The following is a 14010-nucleotide window of genomic DNA, read 5'->3' on the forward strand; positions in this document are numbered from 1 at the left end:
ACATATAACTATTAATGAAGGCTATCAATAGTGGGAATGATCAAATGCAATATAAATGGTGTAGCAATAGGAACACTCGGACCAACTAGTTATGCAGGCATCTATACATAGGAGGATTTTCGACCTTTATTCGCAATGCTCTGGCAATTAGAACCATTTTAGTAGAACCTTTGGCCACTAACTCATTTTAGTAAGGTTTTTTTTTTAATTTGAACGTCGTACCTTTGAAATGAAAATATCTACTTAATATATTTTTTGTTTAAAACAGTTTTAGAAAATCTTTCAGTTCTAGAAATAATTTTTTATTTTAAAAATTAGTTATTATTTAAATTTAAGAAATTAATATTAAGATATGGTAAATATTTGATAATTAATATTATATTACATTTTGCTTTATATATATATATATATATATATATATATATATATATATATATATATATATATAAAAGAGTATACACATAAAATAAAGTTTTTTCATATATAATATCTCTTATATCTCTCATATCTTCAAAAACACAAGTTTTCATAAATGGTATCAAGAGTCCTTGTTCTTACAAAATATATAAAATGAGAGAATAACGATGATAAGTTGCCAAAAAAATCTCATCATAACTCAAATCAAAATGCAAACAGAAAAAAAGACAAATAAGGCAAAATACATGTCTGTTAGCGTTCGACAAATGAACATTACTAGGAACATGACTCTAAAGACATCCAGAAAAATTTGAGAATATTTGAAATGAGAATATGAAGGAAAAAAAGAATATTCAAGAAAATTTTAAAAGGAAGTTTGAGATGTGTGAGATAATTAAAGAATACTCAAATAAATTCTTGGGAAGAGTTTCCAGATTCATTGAGAAAATTTTGGCAACAGTGTTGAAAAGATATAAAAGATCTATTGTTTTTTTTAGAAAAAACAAAAGGTTTATATTTAAGAAAACCTTATTTTGAAGTTTAACAAAAGCATTTAACGAAATAGTGTTTGATTATATTGTCTAGAATAAGTCTAATAAACGTTGCATGCATAAAATATATCTTAAACGTTGAATGTTTGATAAGTTGTCGTTGAAACTATCAAATTAATACTACTTTTCAAGGCAACTTCGGTATTGCTAAGTAGTATCTAAGAAAGTAGATGGGGCTAAAGTAACCCTGAGTCGTCTCCCAATGAATAGAGAATTGTCTTTCAATATTTTAATCTTATGAATGCAATGCTCAAGAATAAAAGTAATGTTTGGATAATGTTTAAAGAACAAATAAGAAACTTAAAAACAGTTATGATGAAATAGACTAATTCCACTGATTTTCTAAGATACATTGGTAATTGGTTATTCACATATAATTGTTCAATTGATTATTATTTAAGTTTCAAATTAATTAAAGTATATTCTTAATTAATTTAAGGGCGATCATGCAATCATTACAGGAAATAAGCTCATTACCGAAGGGTTTTTTCCGAAGGCCTTTGAGCCGTCGGTATTGGCCGTGGTGAATTAACTTACCGAAGGATATATGACCCTCGGTAAGGTGCTGGTGTAATTAACCCCAGGAGACTTGGGTTTCCCTCTACGAATTTTCATTTTTCGAGCCAAAGTTCCCCTTTCTTTCTTCGAACCCTCACCAGCATTCCCCCTTTCTGCGAGCCATCGAACCCTCACCAATATTCCCCAAATCTGCGAGGTTTCATTCACAGACGTCATCTCCCTCGTTCATGCAAGCATTCTTCGGTGGCAGTTTGTTGTGTGGTTGAGCGGCTGCGTGACAAATTGGTTGTCGCTGCGTCAGGAGGGCTTAGTGGAGGAGGCAACAACAGTGACGAAGGGCTTCGTGGTGCGTTGAGACCGGTGTGGGGTTCGTGGAGGAGGCAACAACCGAAGACAACACACCTGCTGGACTTCTCTCGCATCGATATGTAAGCCTCTTCACTCCTGATTTTTCCATTTTTCATCTTCTTTTCACTGTTTTGCTTTAATTTTTAGCTTTTATAATTTGTTCTGAACTTGTTCTAAACCATTTTACCATGGAAAATATTAGTGGACCATTTTGTGTAAAGCTCCTTGATTAGTTGGTTGTGTGGCCTGCCCAAAATGACAAACTATTTTCACCTTAGCTCCTTGATTAATTGATTTTGTTTTGGAAAATTGATTATAAATATCTTGAGGATGACAACTCCTAGCTTCCTGCCAGTGTCTGTAACTTAAGAGTAGTCCCTCATAACCTAAATTTTATTTTCAAGTTATGATGGCAAAGATTCAATTTGTGACAATGTTATATTGTCACTTTCTCATATATAGTATATTGGTTGGAGAGTTCGTAAATATCATGCAAATTAAAGTTGGCATCTTGGGAGGGATTTGCTTTCTCTGTTTGTGTCTTTCGTAAAAGAAATAAGTTTTGCTTTAAATGAATGATGGAACGAGTTGTTTGTTATTAGTTTGTAGAAAATTCCTGATACCCCTTTTGTGTATGTTACACTTCTATCTGATATGCAACAGTCAAAATATATTTAGTTATGTGAGAACATGAAGATCTTCTGGAATTGGAGAATTGTTACTGATTTATAGAACTGCACTTGTAAAAGGATGTGACTCCTCTAAAGTGAGGGAACACTTGTCAGGGTAAAATACAATAATTACTGTTGATTTAAAAATCAGCAGTTAAGATTATAATAAAATGTATACACAAAATTTAAAATTTACCATGAAGTTCTTAGAATTTCAACCATGGCATTTCTCACCAAATTATTTGAAGAAGGTTTTTTCTGAGAATTCAGTAACATTCCCTTTCTGCCTTAATGCTGCCAGTTTGTCAATGTACATTTCCCCCAAATCTTGTAATTAAAGATCTAGTTAGTTCTTCCCAAGATTGTAGGCAAGGAACCACTGAGGTTGTTCTAGGAGAGGTCCCTGTACATATTCAAGTCATAAGAGTTAACATAACAGTTTTTTACATAGAAATGAAAGGTTTGAATGTGCCCCTGGTTCTATAAGGTAAAACTGAAATATTATTAGGCAAAAAGGAAAATTAATGGTGCAACAAGGTGATAAAGACTTACACAAGGGTTTGACCTTCGATGTTGCTAAAAGAGTAATGAACTAGACCTAGCTGCACACTATCAACTAAGAGATATGAAGTGACCTAAAACCACTCAAAGACTAAACCACAGTGCTAAGCTCTACAAAACACAGAAACAATGATAAAACTAGGAAAATGATCAACTCAACAACTCTTTTTGAGATTCAGTGATAATTTCTGATTGTTAGCACCTGAAACATGTATGAATGTATCAAATACACTTGTCTCAAGCCTTAGAATCAATAAATATTTGCCAAAAAGAGTGTGCTCATAATCAAACCATTAAAGTAAATGCCTTTTAGCAACTGTATAATGTTTCTTTTTCACATGTTTCAATTCAAATCACAACCTAGCTTTTGTTACAACCCAAACCAATTACAAATGCACAAATTCAAAAATCAGAGTGTTGTTCAACTTTGCAGTAGAAAAAAGGAGCTGTAAATTGAGGTTTTGAGTTGTGAAATTGCACAACAGTGATTATAAGTAAAATTAGAATTTTAGAACAACTTTAAATCATCAAAACAAAGTCTTTTGAGCTATTATTTGGCATATAAATAGTAGATTCCAAAATTTGACCTTATAACAGGTAATAATGTAGCAAATTAAACAAGTAGACACCTCATTCTAAGTTGTAATGATTCCAACATGTAGCTATCAATGCAAATGACTGTAGAATGTGTAAATACACTAAACTAAGCTTGAAAACAACAACTAAGCATGATCAAACTCGAACTGGACATTGCAAGGACATTTAACACGGTGAAAACCATCACTTTTTGAGTTAAAATAGAAGTGGAGTAGTGATTTTGAGTTGCAGGCTGTTTATAACTCATTTTAGAGTTTAAAGAGAATTAAAATCATCAAATAAAGTTACCTGCACTTTCATAAAATAAGTAGCTTAATTTTGTTGTTCTTAAGATTTGAACACGTTCATTTCATGTTATAACACATGTCTCAAGTAGTGGCAACCTGTAATAATCCATAAAATGCAAAAAGCATATCTAAGTTGCTTCAAATCCATTAGCAAAGTGCTGTCACATATTTTAATCAATCTTTTCACCGTGATTGATATCCTTGCATGTGTTTTATGTCTTTAAATATGTCGTAGCTAATATTCTGCAGCTACATGTAGTGAGTTAGGACTTCCATAAGCTTTGTTTGTGCTGTCCAGTTTGATTGTAGTATTTGTTTTCAATTCTGGTGCAAATTTGGTGTAAAAAATGCTGCATAATTGGCTGCACAGTTGAGTTGCTTGAAATCTGGTTTCAAAACACTGTTAATGTTTTATCCAAGCTTATACACCGTGCTTGACTTCTTTGTTGTGTCTTAGGCCATTTAACATCTCCCAGCTAACATTTTCCAACTAGAATCTAGTTGCTTAGGACCTTTCTTACATGTTTGTTGATCCATCCACCATTGACTCTGTTATATTTTTAATTCCTGGTGTTGTTTGGCCATTTTTACTGCATAGTTGCCAACTTACAAGGTGATTTTCAGAATTAGTGTGCTTCTGTACTGTTTGACCATTTGTGTAAGTATAATTGGCCATTTCAAACTTGTATGCACTATTCAATTGGTCAATTTCCAGCTTTGGTGCAACTTCACATTTGAATTACTCACATTTTGTTAAATTTTGGGAAGTGAACCAGTGAATTTCTGATGTGGTTACTTTCTTTGTTTCCTAAGTGATTGTACACATTCCATTTCATCATCTAAACTTGCTGGAAGTCTCAGTTGAGCTTTAAACACAATACCATTCATTTTGGACACTGATTTTTCCATTTTCCAACCAGATTTTATGGTACAACTTTGATTAAAAGTTCTGCATAATTGGCTTCAACTGCTTTGAATTGTTGAGTTTGGATGTTTCTGTGATTTGTATATGTTTGCACAAGTTTATTTCACCATTTCAAACTTGTGTGCACTGTTGAAATGGTCATTTACAATCCTATATGCAAAATCACCATACAAACCATCAATTTTGCTTGAAATTGGAAGTGGATTAGTGATTTTCTGGTGTAGTCTTTTCCTTTGCTGTTTAAGTGTTTCCACACATCCAAATTGATGATATAAACTTGCTTGAGGTCTCAATTAAGCCTTAAACACCCTGCCATTCATTTTTGCCACTGCAAGGAGCACTTTAAGTGTCATTTTTTGGTGCAGTTTACTTTTTTTTTCCTGGACCCTGCAAAGGCTACAATGTAAACATGTAATGTACTAAAGGCTATCCTTGGACACTTACAATAACAGAATTTTAGAGAATATATAGGTGACATATAGGTGAGTCAACTACAAAAAGAAATATAGGTGACATTTTACCAAACAGAATTTTAGAGAATATAAATCCTCTGACTTCTTGGCTGAGATCATCGGTGCAAGGATCCTCCAAAGTCACCCCTGCAACCCACAACAGAATCATTAAGGGAACTAGAAAAGCAACCTATTACTATGATTATAGAAATATTCCTTCACCACTTTATTTGGATGAACAGTGCATGATCAAGACCAAAGAATTTGTAAATCTTGAATTAATTAAAATTAGGAAATATTTCTTTCAATTATCTGCTTCAAATATAAAAAATGAAATTTCTCAAGATTATCAAACTTGAAAGACCAAAGCCAAAACAACAGGGGTAGAAGTTGAGAATTAGGACATATTAACCTACAACATGACCCAAAATTACATGCAAAGGAAAGTGAGTTAGAAGAGATAGAAGTTCCAATAAGGAGATTAATTGATGTTCTATGGATATTCTATGAGTTAGAACATCCTTTTGTTACATTGTTTTATATTTGAACTATAATTACATAATCTATACATTAATGGATGTTCTATGGATTAATTGATGTTCAATGTATATTGATAATTGATTGCATCTTTGAGATGCACATTATGGATGTTTGTATGTGCTTGAAAACTGATATGCAGGTCTGTTTGTAATTGGAATTTGATATACAGGTGTGGGTTGCAAAGAAATACCATTTCTCTGAAACCTGATCTGCATTTTACCGAAGGCTTTTGCCCTTCGGTAAATGCCCATAGCAGGTCATTACCGAGGGCTTCTGCCCTTCGGTAAACACCCTCGAATGGCCATTACCGAGGGCTTTCGCCCTTCGGTAATTACCGAGGGCCAGAAGCCTTCGGTAATTACCGAAGGGCGAAAGCCCTCGGTAATGGTTAGCGACAAGGGATTTACCGAAGGATTTTTGACCGTCGATAGGCCTTCGGTAAACACCCATTATCGACGGCTTTTGGCATTTTCCGAGGGCTTATGGCCTTCGGTAATGCCCTACTTTTTTGTAGTGAATTAACCAAAGTAAATTCTCAATCAAATGCAAAACCTTTCTAGATTATTGACGATAAATTCAACCAAAGTACATTCTCAATCAAATTTTATTGTGTTTAATCATGTTTGTTCTTAAATATCCTAACCAAGTTAAAAGCTAATCAATCAAAGTAAATTCTCAATTGATTATAGTTGAAATTATTAATTGATAGTAAAAACCATTTAATCATATGAAAGTTCCTAAATTAAATCAAAGTAGATTCTCAATTAAACCTAGAAACCTTAGAACTCATATAATCAATATGAGTGTAGATTCAAACACATTATGATGCAAAAATCTTTGCTTTTAATTTGATAGAGAGATGAAAGACATAGAGAGAACAACTTAAATCAATAATCAAAATAAACAATTGCATTAACTCAACCTAACTTCATAATCCATAATGGAATTATGGCATAATAGCCCTAGATGTTTAGCTCTCCATGAATGGAGTTGAATACAAGATGAAAGAAAAGTGAGAGAAGTGGTGAATGAATGAAGCGAAGTCCCCTTTTATGCCTCCCCTGGGTCTCTTTATATAGGGCTTGATTGGGCTTGGACTCTGAATATTAAGTTGACAGAATCTTTTATCTTATATATTCTAAATAACTAAAAGATTTAGATAATTATAACATTATTTGGAAGATATTTTATGTTGATATTCCATAATTAAATTAATTCAACAACTAAATTTTATCTTTTAGCTTTTCTAACTTTCCAAAATTGTACAAATGCTTTGAAATTTCCTTTATCTGCACTTTAGCCCCTTCAGAATTCTCCAAAATTGCACCAGAACCCCTGTTTGACTAACTTTGACCAGACTTAAGCAGTGTTGACCAGCTTTGACTGAGGAAGAGCGCGCCCAATGAGGGACTGACACGTGGAATTCCCCCTTTTCCCAGATTGGGAAAAGGGATTCCCCTGCGACTCTACGAAAGAGAGAACGCGTTGTTCTCTATTCGAGACCATGGCTTCGGCCTATGGTGGTTCTGCTGGCGGCGCATGGTAGTGGTACGAAGAAGATCATGGAGGCGCTGCTCTTCAGTGGTTTGTTTCTGGATTTGTTTGCTGCAGGTGCGAGATACGAAGGTGGTGGAGGCACGACATTGGCGATGCGACAATGGTGCGAGGACGATGGTGGTGTCGCGGCGCTGTGTGCTTTTGGGTTTACTGTGGTGGTCTGGTTGCGGAGCGGAAAGGTTCACGGCGGTGGCGCGTCTTGCAGTGGTGCGATGGCAAGGTGATGAGAATCGTTGTTGTGCGTCAATGGATGTTGGTCGTGGTGACGATTTCGGAGGAGGAGACGAACGATGCTTCGACGATGGTGGTCTTGGTGGAGAGGATGAAATCGTCGTTGTTTGATGGTGCTGTAGTGGCGGTGCATTCTGCGTCGCGGCGGAGGTTGAAGGAATCGCGACTCTGGGTTCTGTGATTTTTTTGAGTGCAGGTGGTGAAGATGAACGGAGGCGCTGCTAGTCACGCTCTGGTTCTCTCTCGCGATTACGGATGACGCTGGTGCGATGAAAGTGACTTGGGGCTGGCGGTGCAATGGCGTGAAGAACTCGCGATGGTGGCGACGGCGCATGGCCTGGCGGAAGCGGAACGGCGACTAGGGTTTGGATTGGGAATTAGGGTTTCAGATTGTTTGGAGAAGATGATGATGTGGCAGCATGTGGTTGGATAGCACTTAGGGTTTTAGATTGCCACATGGCATGATCTGGTGGAGTCTAGTTTAGGAGGGGTGTGTATAGGAAGCTTAGGGAGGTGTAGGAGAAAAGGCTTAGTGTTTGGGCTTGGTTGTTGGCCCGTTTCAGAAATAGGAGTGTGTGTAGGGATTTTAGGAGGTGCAAATGTAAAGACTGCATGTTCGGCCTATTTGAATATTATTTTCCAAACAAAATCTGAATTTGGGCCTTAATTTGCTATTTGGACCAATAAACTTGTAATTTCAGCTGCACAAATAAACATTAGAACATCCAAGAATAATTTATGCGCTAAAACTCACTTTTTACGTCTCTTTAATTCTCAAACCCAACTATTCCAATCATCACAAATTCACTTAAAATCAACCATTTAAGCACAATTATCCCATAAAAAATTTGAATTTTAAAACATAAATGTGGGCATAAATATGCACTCATCAATGTTACTCAAACAAACTATGCCTAAATGCTTATATACATACTATGCCTAAACATTGTTACACGTACATTGTTTAAACACTTAAGGTACATCTAAAAGGTACTAATGAGAAGCATTTATGCTTTGAAGAGATTTTGACGATGATAAAACTTGAAGACTTGAAGAAACAAATACATTCATTCTTTGTAGAAATCATTTGTATTAGGTTATCTCTCAATTGTAAGCAATTAAAAGTATTATAACTTATTCTTTTTTATTGATTTCATGCGGCAATACTCGATTATCACAAGGGATAATCGATTATCACAAGGGATAATCGATTATCACAAGCAAAAGTAGAAAATGTTTCGTCTCGACAATAATGATTACTACTAAGGATAATTGATTATCTCCGCAAGTTTTAATTTGTCCAGGGTTCGCCAATAATCGATTATCATTAAGGATAATCGATTATCACGTGTTTCAAACCCATAACTGCCTAAGATAATCGATTATCACTTTTCATAATCGGTTATCTCTGGCAGTTGGGAGCAGACTTTTCATTTTCTGACCACTGGATTATAAATAAAAGCCTCATAAACCTTTTACAGGTTACCTAAACTCTTGAGAGCACATAATGGGTTCTGAGGAAGTTCTTAAGTTTAAGTCTAAGTTTGATAAAATCTTGTGAAAGGAGAAGCTTGGTTTTAGTGTGTCTAAAGGTGCAAGTGGTTCTTTACAAGTTGATTGAGCTAGTGTTCATTCCTTCGTGTGTTGAAGGAAGGTGTTTTTTGATCTTATTATTTCATTATTCAAATTGTAATCATTAAACTGATTTTTAGTGAAAAGTTTATCACTTTTATTAAAGTGATTAACGACTGGACGTAGAATTTTTTGATTCAAACCAATATAAAAATCTTGTATGTCATTCACCCTATCTCTGCATCTATTGTTTATAAATTGTTCACCGAAAGTTCTAAAAGAATGCTAAAATTTTTAAAAGAACCAATTCACCCCTCCTCTCTTGGTTTGTGTACGTTATCACGCTCATTAAATGTTTCGTTGTGCGATACCAATTTCAACAATTGGTATCAAAGCTTGCTTTGATAGTTTTTCAAATTTTACGAAAAGGGTCGGACATAATGTAATGCCCCACATTTCAGGGTGTCATGTGTTATTACAAAAACTGGTAAATTTCAAAACTTTCTTATAGCGCGAAAACGTATTTTAAAAAAACCTTAGCATTTAAATTTGCATCGTATAATAGTTCCAAAATACTTGTCTAATTGCATTATTTAAATAAAATTAAAATAACGAAGAAAATAAAATAACTCCAATTACATTGTCTTAAAAACTCAATTAAAATAGCTTTAAATAAAATTCCAAGTCTGTCCTCTGTCATGTCATGGATCTATCATGTTTTATCTTCATCTGTAGCATCATCTGCTCCCGTATAACATCACAATTTATACGATCATCGCATTCACATGCACAAACACAAACATGTATGGTGTAAGCTACCGATAAAACAATCATAATAATAAGACACATACATATTAATTATATCAACAATAATCAAACATACATAGAAGTAATAACAATAAGATTCCTAAACCTCTAACCCAACAATCAATCATGATAAATTACTAAATCCTCGAACCTGATCCTCGATCATCACCTATCTAGACCACATTCTATCTGTTCACCAGCACCTATGCTATCTACACCACATAATCTCATTACTATCAATATAGCATTCCTTGGAGCATCATCGTCATAGATACACCACACTCATGACTATCCCAATTAAGAACAACACGATGAGCATCACCGTACCACAATACCATAGTGGAAAGAGTTCATCTCACTCTTGTACCGTACCCACATGTAGCCTCTCCTACAGGACATATGTAGCCTCCCCTACAAATCATCCCCTTCCTATGCACACAAGGCAAAAGGAAACTCCTATCTGCAGATAGAACCAGTATTTATGAGGTACAACAAGTAAACTTATCCTCCACTCTCATGCTCATCAATCACATACTCAAGTACATCCCAACACTCACTGATGCTCCACTCTCAACTACAAGTCAAATTGACCCTAAACATAACCACTAACCTCAATCTCTAATTACCATCATGTTTCACAACTCCTTAGGCTTGGTTCACGTCCATTCTTCATCAAATTCGTCATTTTTCACCAAAATGCACTACGATGATCGATTATAACTTCAGATAATCAATTCCTTACTACCCAAATCACCCATGAGTAAAATTAAAGCAACACACCCTAAGAATCACACCTATAGCGGTAGAGAACTCTACCCCTCATGCATAAGTTACACCAAAAAAACCCCATCGTTTAAACCAAATAACGTGATCTAGGAAATACACAACATCTACACTCACAACCAGAGAGATTTAACTCCCCTTACAACATCATCATAAATTGATCAATGTATTAAGAAAAATACCAAAATAACCAATAAATTACTAATATAACATTTATATCACAGTAGTTAAGTCCTTATTACAATTCCATCACATCAAACAACATCAATTCATAATAAGACTATACCAACCAATGTGATAACCACACATACATTCCCTTAAACGAAAATCATGTTCAACCCCTTAGCTCTGCGCCATCTGTCAGTTTAAGGCAACTCGTACTTATCCAACCACCATTATAAATGTATGTCAACTTCCATATTTCACCGTATCATTCCTATTTATCAAAACAAGATGATTCTAATGGTCCCCCACTACATCTTTGGATTTGTCTCCCATATTCCCAACTCTTCACCCCAACATTAAACTCAACACGAGTCGGAACCCTTCGGACGAGACCTTCATCCCTTTCTACCCCCTTATAAGAGGAAAAAGCAGTACTCAAATCTATATCCCTTCCACCGCCACTCCAGGATGAAGAGACTCATCTCTTCCATTGTCACTTAAAGACGAAGAGATTCACCTTTCTACCCTCCCGCAAGAGGAAAGGTGACTACCTTTCTAGCCCCTCGAAATAGGAAAGAGCAGCACTTGAATCTCTGTCTCTTCCACTGTCCCTCAATGACGAAGAGACTCATCTCTTCCACTATCACTTAAAGACGAAGAGATCTACCTTTCTACCTTCCCGCAAGAGGAAAGGTGACTACCTTTCTACCGTCTCGAAAGAGAAAATGCAACACTCGAATCCCAGTCCCTTCCACCGCCCATCATGGATGAAGAGACCCATCTCTTCCATTATCTTTTAAAGATCAAGAGATCAACCTTTCTACCCCCTAGAAAGAGGAAAGGTACAACACTCAAATCCTAGTCCCTTCCACCACCTATCATGGATGAAGAGACATATCTCTTCCACCGCCTTTTAAAGAGATCAGGAGAGAAATTCAAACACAATTTTTATCCTAGTTCGACCTCAATGCCTACATCCAGTCACCATCCCAATCAACCTTAGATTGAAGAGTATTTCACTATAATGATCAGAGTATTACACCCAAGGCTTTATAGAGCACACTCAAATGTAAACTCCTTACAAACTCTCAATCAAATATAAAGTAGAATACACCTGCAAACATAGAACCCCTGTAGAAACCCTTTGAGAATCCCCTCTCAAAGTCAAGAGCTCCTCACTCTTCTTCCTAACGTGCACGTCCAGGGAAACAACAAATTAAAGATTGTCAAATCTTCTCCTAATCAAATCAGATGCACCTTCAGTCGTGATAATTTGATCAGCCAATACAATTCAATCAATTACCTCTCAAGAATTCCTCAAAATTCTTCAAATTCTTCGCGTTCTTGATTCTTGGAGCGTTTGTTCAACTTGAAACACTTTCCTCACAGAGAATATCAGATATAACAATTTTCAATTGATCAACTGTTGTTGTAGAAATCAAGCAATGTGTAAATATATATATTTTTTATCAATTCTGACGCAAAATAATCAATTACTATACTTATGTAATTGGTTACATTAAACAAATGTAACAAGATTACAACAAGTTTTAAACGATTCAACAACTAAAGTAATCGATTCAAATTAGTTGTTTTGCCACAGTTCAAAACATAAGCTGTTTGATGACCTTAATTGATTACTACAACACTGTAATCAATTATGTCATGTAGATATGCTTTTGTGCATGAGGTTTTCTTTATACAAAAACATACAGTGTGCATACACATATATAATCACATCATAATCACCATAGTATGGATAACCAGCACAATATGTCCAACATATGCATTTGTCACAATATATGCATTTATCACAGGAAGCATGTACAAATTCATATATGTATAACACAACACAGAAACATTTTTCTGTTGTGACATTGCAATATTCATTTGTTGTTGCTATTAATGTTTTGTCATCATCAAAATCAACTTAACATGAATTAGGTTCAACTTTCACATTGCTCCCCCTATCAACAGGTACAACACTCGAATCCTAGTCCCTTCTACCGCACATGATGGACTAAGAGACTCATATCTTCCACTGCCTTTTAAAGACGAAGAGATCCACATTTCTACCCTGTCGCAAGAGGAAATGTGACTATCTTTCTATCCCCTTGAAAGATGAAAGGTACAACACTTGAATTAACTAAGTATAGCCAGAGAACCATACTTAAAACATACCCAACATCACTCCACATGGTTGGTTCAACACTGTGACTCTCTCACTAAGCTAATCAATGATTACAAAAAACCATTATCGCTCTTCTGGTAACCCATCTTCTTCCCCTGCCTCACACAAATGAAAGAGAGATCATAACTTTAAGGGTATCACCGCCACCACACTAGATAACTTCCTACTCTTGAACAACATCACACAAGAAGGGATAATCGATTATATCGATTATCCCTAAAACCACACTCAAAACCAACACGTAGATAATCGATTATAACTAATGATAATTGATTATTGTCGAATTGAAACACATCCTAGACATGATTCAAGCATTCAAAAATACATACATCAACCTCAGATCACATGAAAACATAGTTAACACATCATACATGCATTCAAGCATCACATACTCATGTAAACATACTGAAACACATGTAATACATCCCTTGAATCATCCAGATCCAATCATTGACATGTTATACCCCCAATAATAGGGTGAAAAAGAGTCTGTGTAAAAACACCAAATGGGGTTTTCAATCAGCCAAACTAACTAAGCATAATGCTTACAAATGAGAAACAAGAAGAAGAAAATTCTCCAAAAGTTGCTGATGCGAGGCTATTGTCTCCCAAAATAGAACTCCGATTGACGATCTGATCGGTCATGATGAAGAACCATAAGTCTGGAACCCACTATCCAAAAATTAGCCCGATCCAACCGTGAACCACTTCACAACGACGAAAACATCAGTACAGGTTTTGTTATGCGGGAATAATTTCCTCTTTTCGTTTAGGCTGTTTTGTCCCAAATTACACCTTCTATTAACGATCCAAACGGTCAGAATGAAGAACCATAT

This window comes from Vigna umbellata, chromosome 5 (genome assembly GCF_029865625.1).
Source record: "Vigna umbellata cultivar VRB3 chromosome 5, Vumbellata_1.0, whole genome shotgun sequence".
In the NCBI taxonomy this organism is placed as follows: Eukaryota; Viridiplantae; Streptophyta; class Magnoliopsida; order Fabales; family Fabaceae; genus Vigna; species Vigna umbellata.